Raw genomic sequence first — 16,975 nt, 5'->3', positions numbered from 1 at the left:
CTAGGGACCAGTCCTTCCTGGTGCTGGATGAATGGAAAAATACTTGGGTATTAATGTGTTCAAAGTCTTCTAACCAAAATAAAAAATACTTTAAAAAAAAAAAAAAAAAAAAAAGCAATGGATGAACCAAACTTTCCCCCTGGAGGCTCCACAAGGCCATCCCATCTCCTTATCTGCCACCCAGGGCCCCAATTTATTACAGCCAAGAGTAATTAGGTCTAATCCACTGCCTGATTCCCACCCAGCTGCTAAGCCCCTCATACTGGACACAGAAGAAGCAAATTTTAATACTTTAATTGGAAAAAATCCCTTCAATGCTGACCTGCAGCTGTTCACCTCGAGCTCTGTGTCTGTGCTGACACATCGTGGGCTTTAATCAACTTCACTGAGTTTCAACAAGTTTTTGCAGCAGACCCCTGTGCAAGCACTGGCTTTGTCAAGGGACAGCGGTTTATTCATTTTGTGCCACTGATCTGAGCTGAGAGATGAGGAATTAATCTCAAAGCAATTCAGTGTTTTGGGAGAGTTTCAGTTCCTTTTCCACGCAGCTTTCTCAGCAGCTGTCAGCTCACTGCAGGGCTTCATTTGCTGAATCCACCTCCCTGCATTTTCACCTCATTAGCTGCCCTTTCACAAGTCCTGTTCAGACCCTCTGAATTCAGCAGGATCGGGAGGTGGAGGGATGTTCCAGCTGTTGCAGCAGGAAAGCTTTGTGAAAACTGCATTATGCAGCACCTACACTTGCAATGAATTAAATCCTCCAGGTTCATTCATTCGTTGTTTCAAAACCTGTCAGAGCACCTTAATCAAATTACAGCCTTCACTCAGCTCAGGATTACACCTGATGGTGTGTCAGTCTGACATTCTGCCATCCTTTGATGAGGAAAGAGAAACGAACAGAAAAAAAGGAAAAGGAAAGAAAGTTTTTTTTTTTAATATCAGAAGTAGTCCATCCCTTCCCTTCATCAGCAGAACTGTATGCTACCTGTGATGGCTATTGGTTTGTTGTTTTTTTTAATTTTGATCCATTCTATTTTGTGTTTGTTTTAAAAAGATAAAGTTAAAAACTTTTATCTTTTTCTGGCCCTTCTGATGGCAACTATTGAGTTTTAGTTGTCATAGGAGTTTCTTCCTCAGTCTCACCTCTGTACAAACAGAAAATTCCATTTTGACCACTTTTCCCCAGGATGGAAACAATCTAGGGTTATTTGGGTCCCATGGAACGATCACCTGGGAAACAAGCACAGGTTTAAATTCTCTCTAGAGATGGAATGGCAGGTGAGGTGTTTGGCATTCAGCATGGATTGGACCCGTGGATTTATGGCCAGTGTTGGCTTTGGGTAGGAGATGAAGAGGGGCCCAAAGTCAGTTGATTCACCTGAAATGTGGGGGAGCCACCAGCTGCTCTTGAGACCTGCCCAAAATCTTTAATTCTGGACTAACTCCAATGAAAATCTTCCTTCAGTAGAAAAACCAGCAACAACAACCTTAAGCACTTGTGTGGAAAACATCCAGTGTGAGTCTGGAGAGCAGGCTGCCTGTCTGGAATCTGATGGTGGCAGAATTCAGCTGCAGGAGGTTTGACCCACGGCTGAGTGTGCCAGTGCCCAGGCTGATTGCCCATTCCTGCTGTGGTCAGCTTGGCTTGTATCCTCATGGCAAGGGTGAGCCAAAGGGAGAGCAGCATTTGGGCTCTCACAGTCCCTCTTCCAGTGTCTCTCCCTGGCTTGAAGTCTGACTTAGAGCAGCAGATTAAAATTAAAATTAAAATTGTCCAGTTGAAGTTGTCGCAGTTGATGTGGCAGTGCCCTGCTGGGTCATCCTCCTCCCCCTCACACCCCAGAGCAGCTGGAGCCCTGCTCAGCACCGAGCACAGCCACGTGCTGACACCAAAAAAGAAGAGGGAATTGTCTGTTTAGTCAGCACAGCTGAGGGAATTAGCAAAAAAGGAATTTATCCCTCTCTGTTTTTCACGCCTCCTTCTGAGCGTGCAGTCCAAAGCACAGGGACCTGCTTTGGGTGGAGGAGTGGTGGTGATGCCAAACTTGGACTCTTTCAATGCTCTTCCAGTCCTGGGAATGTTTGTTCCATCAGTAGCTTGTAAAATCATTTTTGGCCTCAGCCTACAGCCCCAAAGCAGCAGCCACTCAGAGTCAGAGGGGGTGGTGGCACCTCTCACCCCACTCCTTCCCCAGAAGGATTTGCTCAGACTCTGGGCTTTTGGATGGTCCCTTCTGGCTGATCCCTGTTTCCTGGGACAGGGGGAGAGCTCCAGGAGCAGGAACAGGCTGCCTTAGTGCTGTTTTGCCCCTCTGAAGCAGCACAATGCAGCATTAGCACAGGGAAGGATCTGGTCCATTAACTTTTGAAATGAGCTTATCAAGGGAGATGGCAGCGCTGGTGGGAAAACAAGACATTCAAAGCTCCTTGCAAATCCAAACTCTCCTCCTCTAAAGCATCACACCTCATCAGCTGTGCTTGTAGCTCTCTTTCCTACAGATGACAGGGTAAAAAAAGGCTGCAAAGTGGATTTTCTCCTGCGGTTGTCATCTTAATCTCCATCTTTCTCCTGTTAGCAACAAGCTCCAGCATTATCCCGGAGTTTTGCAGTGTCAGGGCTCTGACTGTGCTCCTTCTTTGGAGAGAATTGTTCACAGCAATTTAGCTCGAGGTACCACACAGCAGCAGCAGGCCAGGCTGGTTTGGCTTGAACATGGCACAGTATATCGTGGAAACCTGTGGGATTGTTGCCACATTATTCGTGAGGTGAATTAAACCTTCTAGAGGTGAAGAACACCAGGCATGACACCCTCATCCTGGGGTTGTTTCCTTTGGAAGGTTCTTTCTGTTGTCACTCTAACACATTTGCATTCAGAAAACATCCGTGTGATTAAGCAGCCACATGAAAAACTGGAGAATTTCCCCAAAGATCCCAAAAGGGATCCTGAAGAGTGATTCCATTCCCACAGAGAACTCTGCTACCTGCTCTCATCCAGAATGAATCCACTCCCTGCTGAAAGCCAAGTAATCAGCAGGAAGATACTTTGGGCTTTTGTGAAGCTTGGTTTGGGTCTTTGGTGACTTTGGACCCTCTGGCTGGCTGTAGCCTGGGGAGTCACTGCTGGGCCCAAAAAACACCAACCACAAGGAGCCTGTTCACAAGGGAATCCCAGTCCAGAGTGGGGGGAGCACAGCTCACAGAGCCACAGCATGGTTTGGGTTGGAAGGGACATAAAACCCACCCAGTGCCACCCCTGCCATGGCAGGGACACCTTCCACTGTGCCAGGCTGCTCCAGCCCCAGTGTCCAACCTGGCCTTGGGCACTGCCAGGGATCCAGGGGCAGCCACAGCTGCTCTGGGCACCCTGTGCCAGGCCTGCCCACCCTCACAGGGAGAAAATTTTTCCTCATTCTCTGATCTAAACCTGTAATTTTTCAGTTGGAAGCCATTCCCTGTGTCCTGTCCCTGCATGCCCTGGAAATTGTCTCTCTCCAGGTTTCCTGGGGCTCCTTCAGGCCCTGCAAGGCCACCCTGAGCTCAGCCCAAAGCTTCTCCTGTGCAGCTGAACAATGCCAGCTGTGCCAGCCTTTCCTGCCAGCAGAGCTGCTCCATCCCTCTGCTCATCCTGGAGCCTCCTCTGGGCTGGATCAAACAGTTTCTCATTCTCAGTCAGGACAGTGAAGGATGCATTAATCACCTCCTCTTTCACTGACAGACACAAACACCCCCAGGGACACACAAACAACCTGTCCACGTTCCCAAGGGAATTTATTAAGTGAAAGCCTTCATCTGACTGAATTTTGAGGAATGCTCCCTGAAATGCTGGCCTTGAATTCTGTGTCCAGTCGTGGCAGCAGCCCCTGATTAGCTGGGCTTTAATCCCTGTGCTGCCATCTGAGAGAATCACAGGAGGTTACATTCATATTCCTGGTGAGACCAGAGCAAACCCTTTGCTCTGTGATTAATAATGTGTTAAGCCACAGTTCCAAATTATTTCAACTTTTCAATGGTTATGGGAACATTTACAAGACTGATGGCTGGGCCTGACACTGCCAAGAGGCTGAAAGAGCTGTCATTTATTACAGGGATTTCTTGTAGCCAAATTGTGTAACACTACCCTCCTAAGCTGCAGGAAAAGAATTATGAGCTTTGCCACAGCATCTTCCCAAATTAGAAACTGAGTGAAGCTTTCAGCACTACAAATGTTTTTGTGAGTGGGGAGAGGGAGGAAGTGAGGAAATGCCATTAGACTTCACCAAAAATACAAAACCCCAAACATTTCTGGACTGTGGTGGTGCAGCAGAGATGCACTCGTTGGGTTGGCTGATTTAATCCTGCCACACCACAATATTTTGTGGTGATTTTTTGCTCAGTTTCACCATGTGTTTGTAATCATGGAATCCCAGAATGGTTTGGCTTGGAAGGGGCCTTAAAAATCATTTTGTTCCAGTCTCTTCCATGGGCAGGGACACTTTCCATTATCTCAGGTTGTTCAGAGCTCCATCCAACCTGGCCTTGGACACTTTCAGGGATGGGGCATCCACATAACCTGACCTATTCATGATTTCCCAAATATTTTCTTGTAACAACTTTTTAACCCTCCCAGTGCCGCTCTGTTGTCTTCTCCCTGCTGCCAGTTAAATTCTCTTCTCCTCCCTTCTTATGACACAAGGAATTTTCTCTTTTGATGATAATCAACAGGTCTCATTAAGCATTTGAAGGAGCTGAGGATTTCCAAGGCTCCCACATCAAGGATTTGCTAATTTTGGGCACAGGGGAAGGTGGAGTCGCTGCCCTTGGTGTCCCTGCACATGCCACAGCCCCGTGTCACCCCAGCTCCCCCAGGCAAAGGCTCCATTATTCTGGGAGCAGGGAATTTTCAATCGTGATTAAAAGAAGGAGAGAGCTCCACTGCACAGAGAACAGGAAAAGGCTGAGGAAGTAAATTGCTGCTCCAGGAAAACACTTTGGTGTTCTGGGACTGTTTCATCTGATCCTCCTTCTGCTCCCCAAACAACCCATCCACTTTTGCCACCCATATCCTGCCCTGCTTAAAGCAGAGGAAAGGTCTTGGGAAAGATGCTGAGATCTGCTGAGACCTCAGTACTGAGCCAAAACTTGGGTTGAAATAGCAGGACCTGGGGGAAAAAAAAAAAAAAAATGTTGTTCCAAAACTTTACCTCTCCATGAAATCCAAATCAGTGCTCCAGGCCAAAAAGTCCTCCTGGTTCCACCAAAGGCCAATAAAAATCCAGCTGGACAAAATTCCACCTGGCCATCAGGATGTTCAAATCCTCAGCACAGCCTTTCTTGGCTGCACACCTTCCATGAGGCCTCTGGGCAAGTTCGCTGTTCCCTTCCTCAACTTCCCCACTGGAAAAAGAAAAATAATAACAAATCCCTACCTTGGAGAGCTCCAGATAAAAGGTCATGGGAAATAACAGCCAAATATTGCTGGTTCTGTTCTTCCTGAGCTTCAGTAATTCATTCCCTGCTGGGCTGGTGGATGCTCATGCAAACTTACAGGCAAAGAGTTTCTGTGCCTGTGTTGTTGTGTTTCCATTGACCTGCACTTCCAGCAGAACTGGAATAAAATGTAATTGGAAAATTGATAGGAAACACAAGAAACAAATGATCTGGGTTGTACTGAGTTGCAGTTCATGCTCTGTGGAAGCATGTGCCATGTGCAATGTCAGGATTTAGGTTGGGATGGGGTTGTTGTATTTCCAATTAATTTCCAGTACTCACATTCCTACTGGGAATAAGCAATTGCTGGTTTGTCTCCCTCTTCCCTTTACAAATGTGTGATTAAGGTGAATAAAGAGTCTTCATTCTTTGAGGCAGTTCTGAGAAGCTGAGCTCAGCTTAGCCAGGCAGGAGTTCAGCCTTGGTGGGTGACTGAGCATTTCCTCACCTCGGGGCCCAAATGTTCAGCTTTGAGGAGAAGCCAAGGTGGCCCTACTGATCTGTCACCTGTCCCAGAGCACCTCCCAGTTTTAGGTAAAGGGCTTTGTGCACAATATTTGCTCCTTTTGTCTCTCTGGTTAAAATAAACTCCTCTTCTTGGAGTACAAAGTGAGGGCAGTGGATTTGATTTGGCAGCCAGGGAAAAGTTTATTGTGGTGGGAGGAGAGAAGGGCTCAGAGCTGGTTGGATGCAGCATTATCCCAATGTCTTCTTGAACATCTCCCAGACCCACATCCCTTTTATCACCTGCCTTGTGTCCATCCTGTCCCATGAGTCCTCCCAGATGTTGTGATGGACTCTGCAGGAAGTACCAGAGGGAATAAACCCATCCCTGAGCTCCCCCAGCACCCAAACCTGATCCACTGCAAGCATGAAGGAGAGAATCCCAGAATCCCAGAATGGTTTGGGTTGGAGGAATCTTAAAGCCCATCCAGTGCCACCCCTGCCATGGCAGGGACACCTTCCACTGTGCCAGGCTGCTCCAAGCCCCAGTGTCCAATCTGGCCTTGGGCACTGCCAGGGATCCAGGAGCAGCCACAGCTGCTCTGAGAATTCCATCCCAGCCCCTGCCCACCCTGCCAGGGAATGATTTCTCCCTGATATCCTATCTAACTCTACTTTCTGTCAGTTTGAAGCCATTGCCTTTGTCCTGTCTAAGACTTGGGAAGTTTTCAAAGAGACCACACCAAATTTTATTTCTCTTTCCCACCCTGAAGGTTAAACACACCTCAGGAACCCAGCAGGAGCCCAGGGGATGCTGCCCCATGAGCAAACCTCTGTTAGGATGCTTGGGACTTAGCAAGGATCCCATGGAGATGTAAAACTGTGGAGATCTGAGTCAGGTCTGCAGTGTGGAACAGCAAAATCCCCATTCACAGAATCACAGAATCCCAGGATCACTGGGTTGGAAGAGACCTCCAAGACCATCAAGTCCAACCCAGCCCCAAGAGCTCAACCAAACCCTGGCCCCCAGTGCCACATCCAGGCTTTGTTAAACACACCCAGGGATGGTGACTGCACCACCTCCCCGGGCAGCCATTCCACAACTTTATCACCCTTTCAGGAAAAACTTTTCCCTGCTATCCCGCCTGTATTTCCCTTGGTGCAGCTGGAGGCTGTGTGCTCTGGCTGTGTCAGTGCTGCCTGGAGAAAGAGCCCAGCCCCAGCTGAGCACAGGCACCTTTCAGGAGCTGTGCAGAGTGAGGAGGGCACCCCTGAGTCTCCTTTTCTCCAGGCTGAGCACCCCCAGCTCCCTCAGGGGTTCCTCTCAGGGTTTGTGTTTCCAGCCCCTCTCCAGCCTCGTTGCCCCCTCTGGAAGTGCTCAGTGTCCCAAGGTCCTTCCTTGGAAGATGCTGCTGGTTTGAACTTTGCTGCTGGGGCTAGAATCAGGAAATTTTAAAATTTTACATTAAGGACTGACATGAACATTAGAGCCAGAGGGTTTTAGCCAGAAATGCCTGGGTTTAGCTTTTTCCCTGTTCACCTCTGAGCCCGGGAGCGTTGATTTTGGTGAAGCAGGACACCTGGGAGTGAGGGATGTCCAGTTTATGCTCCTTGTCCAATGTCTGCATCAAGGCAGGGTTCCAAAGCAGCAGTGCTCTGGCAGCAGCAGTAAAAGCTGCAGGAGAGAGGCTGGGGCACCGTGTTTGTCATGCAGGAGAATTTTGGCTGCAGCTGGTGTCACAACTGCCTCAAACCCATTGGGAATCAGCAGGAAATCAGGGAAAGCACCATCCTGAGCTCAGAGAGAGTTCAGCAAGGTACATCCTTCAAATAATCCCTCCCTGCTACAACCACACAAAATCCTGCCCGGACATTGCCAAAGCAACTTTTGCAATAGTCTCTCGATTATTTTCCAGGTTTTCTCCGGGAGCTTCTCCTTTTTTTTTTTTTTTTTTTTTCTTCTTTTTTTTTTTTCCTTAGACACACTCTCACTTCCAAGGCATCTCTGCTGGGAGAAGAGTGCCACCTCATGACTGATGTTGAGGATGGAACGAGCCCCGGCAGGGAAGCTGGGATTGAGCAGGACAGGGACAGCTCCTGCCCCGGGCAGCTTTTCACCCACACCACAACACCCTGAGACCACCACCCCCTCCAAAACTCGTGTTTGTGTGCTTTGCTGAACACAAAACCCAGGGCTGAACACGAATTCATTCATTATGAAGGAGAGCTGACGTTATGGAGGCTTTTATACAAAGCTTTCCCTGCTTTGAAAGCCCCCTCATTTAATTTCACACTCTTTTCCATCATCTTAAGCACCTCTCCTCTGGGAATTCTGCAATTTGGATGTGAGCACCCTCACCTTGCTTCCCTTTCCACACGCACTCTTCTCAAGTTCTTTATTTTTTCCTTACTAAAACCAACACATTTTTCCTCAAATTTTTCATCTAAGGTAATTATTGTTCAACCAAGGAAAGTTAAAAAGTCCTAATGACTCTTTGTTGCTTCCACAAGTGAGGTGCAGGTGTCGAAGAAACTTAGAATTTCTCTGTTCCACCACCAGTTTGGACTGTTTGAGGAAAATCTGACACATTTTGCCATAGATTGATTTGTCTACACTCCTCCAGAAACAATTAGTTTAAATATTATAAGTTTAAGTATGAAGAAATAGAAAAAAAATAGCTTTTTGCTGTCTTTTTGCTGGTTTTGGTCCCCTCTCTCCCTACTTTAAATTAATTCAGGCATTGAGGAAAATGCCAGACTGAAAAGCCCAGAGCTTGAAGTGTGTTGTTCCTATTTTTTTTCCATAATAGAAATATCAGGAGAGTAGAGCTGAAGCTTTCCTAAAATCCTAACCCTATTCCTGCTCTTCTTCTTTATTGGACTCATTGCTAAATGTGGGCAATAATTAAAGATCCCAATCAGCTTCTTCCATCCCACCTCTAATAAAACCAAAGTCAGTGAAAACCAAGTAAATATTATTTTTTTCCAAAATGGCCATTGATGTACGAGCAGGTGTATTAATAGCCCCTGCTATTGGACAGGATGCCAAGCAGATAAATTTGGATACAGAAGCTGACATAACTCAAATATTAAATAGCATTTCAGGAGTGAAAGATTTTGCATCTCATTCCCCCAGGCAGCCACTTTCTGCTCCCTCCTGCATCTCAAAAATATGCTGCTCATGTTGTCAGATAGCCAAATATTATTAACCTGAAAGCATCAACTTAATAAGTCTCATCCCATGAACAGAAAAAAAAAACCAAAAAAAACCTCAGAATAAAAATCAAAACCCACTTGCTACTCAGTGGGAGGATTTTACAGCACAGATGATTTTCAGTGCAGAACTGCAAGAAGGCCTGCAAAAGTTCATCAAAAATCAGAGCTGCAGGGAGCCTGGCATTGGCTGAGTCTTTTGTTGTGATCAAGATATCAATAAACCCTCATTTAAATTTTAATTAAAGACCTTTGTTGTGTCAGATGAACTTGGAGCTTAACGTGTTTAATGGTTTCCCTTGAAGAGATTTTTATAAAGGGCTTGATCAATCACATTAAATAATGACATGAACAAATGTTAGGTTGCTTAAATTCTCTCCCACTAAGAAAATTAAAGGGGATAAGATCTACTACCCAAGCCCATGACTTAAAATAGTAACAAAACCAGCCCAGATATTCCTCCTCCTTCCAGAGCTTGGGATTTAGAGCTTTCTTCTGCAAACCATGGAGCTTCTCTCCCCCAGTCCTCTTGCGACTCTTTCAGGTGAAGCAGAAGACAAAAATATCGTCTCTGAGCATGGGATATCTTTAGAAAAGCTGATTTCTTCAAGTTTTCTCTTCTGAAATCAAGTTCCACCCACCCACGTGCGGCTCGTCCCAGCCCACCTAAAAGGATGCAGCGTTACAAAACCACCCCAGCGACCCCACTGAGCTGGGCTGTTCCTTCCCAAAAATTCCAGTGATTTTGGAACTGGAATTGGGCTGTGCCTTCCCAAAAATGCCAGTGATTTTGGAACTGGAATTGGGCTGTGCCTTCCCAAAAATTCCAGTGATTTTGGAACTGGAATTGGGCTGTGCCTTCCCAAAAATTCCGGTGATTTTGGAACTGGAATTGGGCTGCTGCTTCCCAAAAATTCCAGTGATTTTGGAACCTTTGCTTGTGCTGCTTTTCCAAGCATCACTTCTCAGCAGCATCTGCCTGGCAGGAGCAAGTGCTTTACCCCGAGCTCTCTTTCATCTCCCCCTCTGCTCTCACAGCAACCAAGCTTCAGCCACAAACCTCAAAACAACCCCCAGAATATTTGGTGGGTGATTCACAGATTTTGCTGTCAAAAAGCTCCCAATCCTGCCTTATTTCCTGGATTTCACAGCATGCCAAGCTGCATGTTCACACTGTTTTGTCTTTAATCCTGGCGTCACAAACATTTCCACAGGAAAATGTGACATTTTTATAAAAAGCTCCAAGTCGGGAAAGTTCAGCACGGAGCAAACCTTGGATGTTCAGCATTTTAAGGAGAGGAACAAAAGCCACCCAAACATCCAGACTGGAAATAGGTGTGGAAGAATTGGTGGAACAAACCACACTTCTGTTTTAATGAAATGTTTATCCCCCAGCCATGACAGCACAAATCTGCAGCAGGTACAAAGTGTCACAGAAAATGCTTCTTTTGCAGCAAACACCATTTCAAGGAAAGGGATTTTTTTCTCCCAGCCATCCCTTGGCATTAATTTCCCTGAGTAGGAATTGAGCAGTGCCTTGTTTTTGCACTGGGGGCTGAGTTCCTGTTCCCCAGGAGGGGTGCAGATGTTGAGGATTGTGTTTATTTTTCCACTAAAGATTGACTCTCCATGCATGTTTCTTGAAGGATGCCATCTTGGAAGAGCTCCTGCACAAAAAAATGTTCAATCCTTTCTCAAGGCCAAATGCATTTCACAGAATCTCAGAATTCCAGGATGATTTGGGCTGGAAGGGACATTAAAGTGCCACCCCTGCCATGGCAGGGACACCTTCCACTGTGCCAGGCTGCTCCAAGCCCCAGTGTCCAACCTGGCCTTGGGCACTGCCAGGGATCCAGGGGCAGCCACAGCTGCTCTGGGCACCCTGTGCCAGGGCCTGCCCAACCTCACAGGAAAGGATTTTTTCCCAATATCCCACCTAAACTTGTAATTTTTCAGTTGGGAGCCATCCCCTGTGTGCTGTCCCTGCATGCCCTGGAAATTGTCTCTCTCCAGGTTTCCTGGGGCTCCTTCAGGCCCTGCAAGGCCACCCTGAGCTCAGCCCAAAGCTTCTCCTGTGCAGCTGAACAATCCCAGCTGTGCCAGCCTTTCCTGCCAGCAGAGCTGCTCCATCCCTCTGCCCATCCTGGAGCCTCCTCTGGGCTCTCTGCAGCAGCTCCAGCTCCTCCCTGTGCTGGGACAGGGCTGGGGCAGCTCTCAGGTGGCCTCTCACCTGAGGGGGACAGGGACACAACCCCAATCCCTTTCCTGCTGCCTACCTGCTTTGGATGCAGCCCAGCTCTCATTTTCCTTTCTGGGATGCAAATGCACGTTTCTGAGTTGGGCATTTTCTATTCTTCACTTCCTACTTGTATTTTTATATGTGCCCAATTCCCATCTTCTGCCTCCTCAGCAAGGACTGGAGAGAGAGGAACCCGCTTCTGATCCACCAAGTATCCTCTCAGTTCCATCCAGATCCACACAGGGTCCTCTTAGCTCCATCCAGATCCATCCAAGACCCTCTCAATTCCATCCACATCCACCCAGGATCCTCACAGCTTCATTGACATCCATCCAGGATCCTCTCAGCTCCATCCAGGTCCACCCAGGATCCTCTCAGCTCCCTCCACATCCATCCAGTGTCCTCTCAGCTCCATGAAGATCCATCCAGAATCCTCTCAGCTCCATACAGATCCATCCAGGATCCTCTCAGCTCCATGCAGATCCACCCAGGATCCTCTCAGCCCCTCACTCTGGTGGCTCAGCTCCCACTGCTCAGTGTCAAACCCCACAGGACCCTTCTCCAGGGAAGCAGCAGCTGCCATCAGATCCTTGCTGCCTCTTCCTGGATATTTTCATGGAATTGTGGAGCAGGATGCCCATGAACCATGTCAGGGCAGAACATCCCACCTGCAGGACTGGGGTGAAAGCCCTTGGGTTGTAACAGTGTGTTTTTAGAAGGTCAGGACAGCTCTTCTCCTCACTCACTGCTTTGGAAAAAGGAGCTGCAGCTTCTTTTAACCAAAATTCCTATCATTCCCCCCTTGCTGGGCACCTAGAAGGAAAAAAAAAACTCCTGTGTGGTGCTGATCCAAATCTGGGGAAGCTCTGGATCCATAAAAGTATCCCAAGAGCCAAACACAGAGCAGGGCAGAAAATCCTGGCATTTCATGTTCCAGCTCCTTCAACCTGAGCTCCCAGTTCTGGAACTAGCTTCTCTCTCCCTGGTCAGATATTATTGGATTTAATAAATTTCCCAGATTTAGGTGACAGAAAAAATGTAATCATCACCCATTGGGAAAAGATCAGCTGAAAAAGAACAGCAAAATTCAGATACATCAGGATTTGCTGGGCACAGCCTGAGTATGAGGCTAAATTGAGGTTAAATACTGGCTGAATTGTAAATTTATGGTAAAATTGCATTTTTTGGGTAGAATTACCATCTCTTTACAAGCAGTTTTTTGGGAATATGTTGGTACATTTTGCTAAAAGTGGCAGCACATTTGAGGCTGGATCAGACAAACTCTCCTGCCTCAGCAGGTACCACTTGTCAGAAAGCAAAAAATTAGACACAAATTACCTAGTATTTAATTCCTGATAGGAGAAACAGTAACCAAGTAAATCAAGCATTTCTAATTCATCATTTTTCCACTGGAAAATACCATTTCATTGGCATTGAGATCTCCTGCTGGGGGAAAAAATGCATTTTAACAGTTTGTAAAAACCTAAAGCATGCCCATTTTTTTTCTTATTTAGGTCTTGCATTACACAATATATCACATTTGAAAAAGTCAGAATGAAACCAGAATGCTTGGACTGATGCAAATTAGATTTTGTTTAGAATTTAACTTAATATAAACTTCATTTTTTTACTGCCTGTTATTTGTTTTAGCAAGAAATAGAATTCAGAGCATCAGAAAGTTCAACTGACTTGAAATTATGGCTTCAATTTCCTTTGCATGTTCATCTCTGTGCAAATGGGAGCTGATAATCTGCGTGTTCTCCTGCAGAGCTGTGATTTTCTTACGGGGTGGGGTGGCCAGAGCAGCTGTTCCAACCCACTCACTCCATGGCAATTTGGATTTTCTGGATCGAGCTGGTCCCTGCTCCCTCCTGAGCTACCACAGAGACCCCTGAGCAGCATTCACAGATGGTGTCAGCAAATAAAATCTCAAATATGGTGATCTTCTCCCGAGTAAGAAAGGTGAAAATAGAAATATCAAATTACATGTATCGTTTGCAGGGGGGAAAAAAAAAAACACACCAGTTTTAACATTATAAAAGGAAAAAGAAAACAAACAAAACCCAGCAAAAGTTAACTCCTTGTATTCTAATAAGAATAAAAAACATCTGTCCTCACTCCTTTCCTCTCCCACTCAACAACCCCACAACACAAGGGTTCCACACCAGACATGCTGAAGCAAAGACATTTAAAATATTTAAAAGGCTCCCAGGCACCTGTGCAGTTTTGACTACTTTCAGGATATTTTGACACTTCTCAGGGTGAGATAACCAATTTCCAGGTGTGCTCTGAACCAAGTTATCAGAACCCCTGGGAATTCCTCTTTGCTCTCTCTGAATGACAGATTATATGTGTATATATATACATATACATATATATTTTTTTTATTTATTTATATTTTTATATATTTATATTTATATATTTTATATATTTTATATGTATATATATATTTGTGGGGTGTTTACTCAAATAAACTAAACTACCATAGCTGCTTTATACTGTCAGCTGTACCTGAGTTCTATGATTTTATGCTTCCAGCTTTAAAATACTGCAGTGAATTCAGGGTCCAACACAACGTTTTGCTTCCTTCTTTTTATCTTGATTAAAGAGGACCAATTAAGTCCCATGGAGTGTTTCTGACACCGACTTGGTGGCATTCTGGAAATTTTATTCCAAATTTCTCTCTCTCTTTTTTTTTTTTTTTTTTTTTCTTCTTCTTCTTGAGGCAATCATTTTCACACCAGGGAGAGCTGTTTAGTACAAATTTGACAGCAAAAAAACTTGTAGAGGAGGAAGAAGGAAGAGAATCTACTGCCAGTACATCTCCTGCTTTTCCATCTCAGCGTGTTGCTGGTGGCACGGAGGGAAACGGAGCCAGCAAAGCTGGGGAATTTGCCAAAGCCCACACAGGGTCTGCAGGAGAAGAGAGGGATCAAGCAGGGGGTCTTGACTCCGAGCCTTTGGTTTGTTTTTAAAAGCCCACGCTGCTTTCTTCTTCTCCTGAGCACCCAAAAATAGCCAAGTGACAAATCCTTCGGCAAACAGACTGAAGTGCAGAAGGTCAGCGGGGCACAGAGCGGGGCCCTGCCTCGCCGGTGGCTCCTGGGTAGGATCCTGGAAATCCACTTGGGTTTCCTGGAGCTACAGAAAAGGTGCAGGTTCATCCAAGTCCCTCAATATCGGGGTCATTGGAGAGAGACTTCTCTGCAGAGGGAGCTTTGGCCTGGAGGGACAGGACACAGGGAATGGCTCCCACTGCCAGAGGGAGGGATGGATGGGATGTGGGGAATTAGGAATCCTTCCCTGGCAGGGTGGGCAGGCCCTGGGATGCAATTCCCAGAGCAGCTGTGGCTGCCCCTGGATCCCTGGCAGTGCCCAAGGCCAGGATGAACAGAGTTTGGAGCAGCCTGATCTAGGAGAAGACCCCCCCCCACCCATGGCAGGGGATGGAACTGGAAGGTATTGATGTCCCTTCCAACCCAAACCAGTCTGGGATTCTTTGGCCACAGTGATGAAGAAGAATTCTCCCATCTTCTTCCCCCTGCCCCAGACAATCTGCAAAACTCATCTCTAAGGCCACAGGTCAGGGCCTCTGCTGCGTCCTGAGATCCACAGCTCCGTCAGGAGGCTGCAGGAATTTATCTCAAGGGGTTTGAGAACTTCCTACATGTATAGTTTTGGTTTTAAAAGGTTCTGTCTTGGTTTGAAAAGCCAGGTGTCTGCAAAGGAAGGCAGGAGCCTCCCCTGAAATGGAAAATGTAAACCCCCTCCCTTTGAATTATTATAGTTTTGAAATTAAAGGGCTCTCAGGCAAAGATATGGGAATAGGGATAACAGTTCTTTACTAGGGAAAAAATAAAAATAAAATTAAAATGCAGTAATACAACCCAACACTGAGAGTCAGAAAGCTCTGACAGGTGGAAATTGAACACACACCCCCAGGCACAGCTGAGACAAGTTCTCATGGTCTGAATGAACCTTTTGACAAAATAGATCAAAAACCTGTGCAGGGATACCTCAGCAAAGGCTGCTGTGGATACAGAGAGAGTGAAAGGAATTCAACAGGAGCATCACAGTCAAGCGGAAGCCTTAGCTCCCAAATGGAGACCCCAGACCAAATTTTGTCGTCCTGCACAAGAGTGAAACCCCACTCAGCCCAAAAATGGGAACTCCCCTGTGCTCCATGCACAGTTTGCTGCTGGGTCTTACTCCAGGCTGAACTGTGAAGCAGAACTCCCACTAAATTATTGAAAACAGCCACTCTTGTGGGATATCCCAGATAATTTAGTGCAGCAGGAATTCTGCCTGGTCCTGCCAAGTGCCAGCAGCAAATTGCTGAACCTCGAAATCTCTGTGACTGTCAGAGATGTGCAGCCAGTCATGGGCCATAATTCTTGGCTTCTCATTTCACTGAGAGCCCTTTTTTAATCCCAGAAATGGAATTTGAAAAGAAAAGGTGCTGTTGTAAAAAAGGGCTGTCTTGAGTAAAACAAAAGCTGAATGAGGCTGTCACTGTGTGGAAATGCCAGGGCTGGAAAATCACTGTGTTTCAGCCCAAACATAGCTTTGATACCTTGATTCTGAAACAACCTTTTCCCCATGATTGTTTTAGAGCATTTTATTTTTGATGGCTCCCATCCCAAAGGGAAACACTGCATGGTACAAGTGCCTGACACAACATTTTATTGTCTAAGCTACCATGAAATCTTCAATTTCTTGTAGAAGCAAAGACCTTTTCCAGCTCCATTTAAAAGCAAACCAATAAAAAATTTTTAATAATAATAAATAAAATAAAACAACAAAAAGCCAAGGTAGCTTGGCTGCCTAAAATAAAAAGTCTCCTTCACCCAATCCCCATAATTTAGTTTCACTGACTTGAAAAATCTTAACTTCCATTCTAGCACTGAAAGTGTTTCATCCAGCTGTGGAAAAGGAATGGGAATTAAATCATTGCTGAATGTGAGCCTAAATTAAAAATGGAGATCAACATTTTGGAGGAGGGTTTGTTTTTAATGAGCTATAACTTTCACATAGTCCAATTAATCTTCTTGATTTCTGCAGAAAATTGTCCCTCCTCTTTCCCACCAGGCACAACAATTTTCCTAACCAGAGCAGCAGGATCTCTGAGTACTTGCTTTCCTTGTAATGAAAATTCCAAATTTCCAACTCGCTCCCAAGCTGAATTTCAGCAGTAGAGGGATTAGGAACAGATGACTCTTAGGAATGGCAACCTCCTTTGGGAAAACCCATCCAGGGCTCTCTGATCAGATCAGGGAATCAGAGAAATATGAAATCATTTAGGTTGGAGAAGAACTTTCAGATCTTTGAGCCCAACCATCAACCAGCACCACCCCCATGTTCGGCACTGAACACTGCCTCAGGTGCCACATCCACAGTTTTTGGATATTTCCAGGTTGTGGTGATTGCAGCATCTCCCTGGGCAGCTCCTGCCAAGGCCTGAGCACCCTTTCCATGGGAAAATTCCTGCTCTTGTCCACCCTGAGCCTGCCCTGGCCCAGCCTGAGGCCGTTCCCTCTGCTCCTGTCTCTGTTCCCTGGAGCAGAGCCCGACCCCCCCGGCTGTCCCCTCCTGGCAGGGACTTGTGCAGAGCC

The 16,975-nt window shown here is 46.2% G+C and overlaps 1 protein-coding gene across 1 annotated transcript in view; it reads left to right on the top strand.

Moving 5' to 3' along the window:
• The window catches only part of KCNJ6 (potassium inwardly rectifying channel subfamily J member 6), a 33,471-nt gene that overhangs the window by 15,667 nt on the left and 829 nt on the right, over positions 1 to 16,975 (top strand). The window lies entirely within an intron of this gene.

The sequence above is a fragment of the Onychostruthus taczanowskii genome, unplaced genomic scaffold, assembly GCF_017590055.1.
Source record: "Onychostruthus taczanowskii isolate IOZ18803 unplaced genomic scaffold, ASM1759005v1 scaffold17, whole genome shotgun sequence".
Taxonomy (NCBI): Eukaryota; Metazoa; Chordata; class Aves; order Passeriformes; family Passeridae; genus Onychostruthus; species Onychostruthus taczanowskii.
Note: the sequence above shows the minus strand (reverse complement) of the source record. Positions and strands in the feature narration are given on the sequence as shown.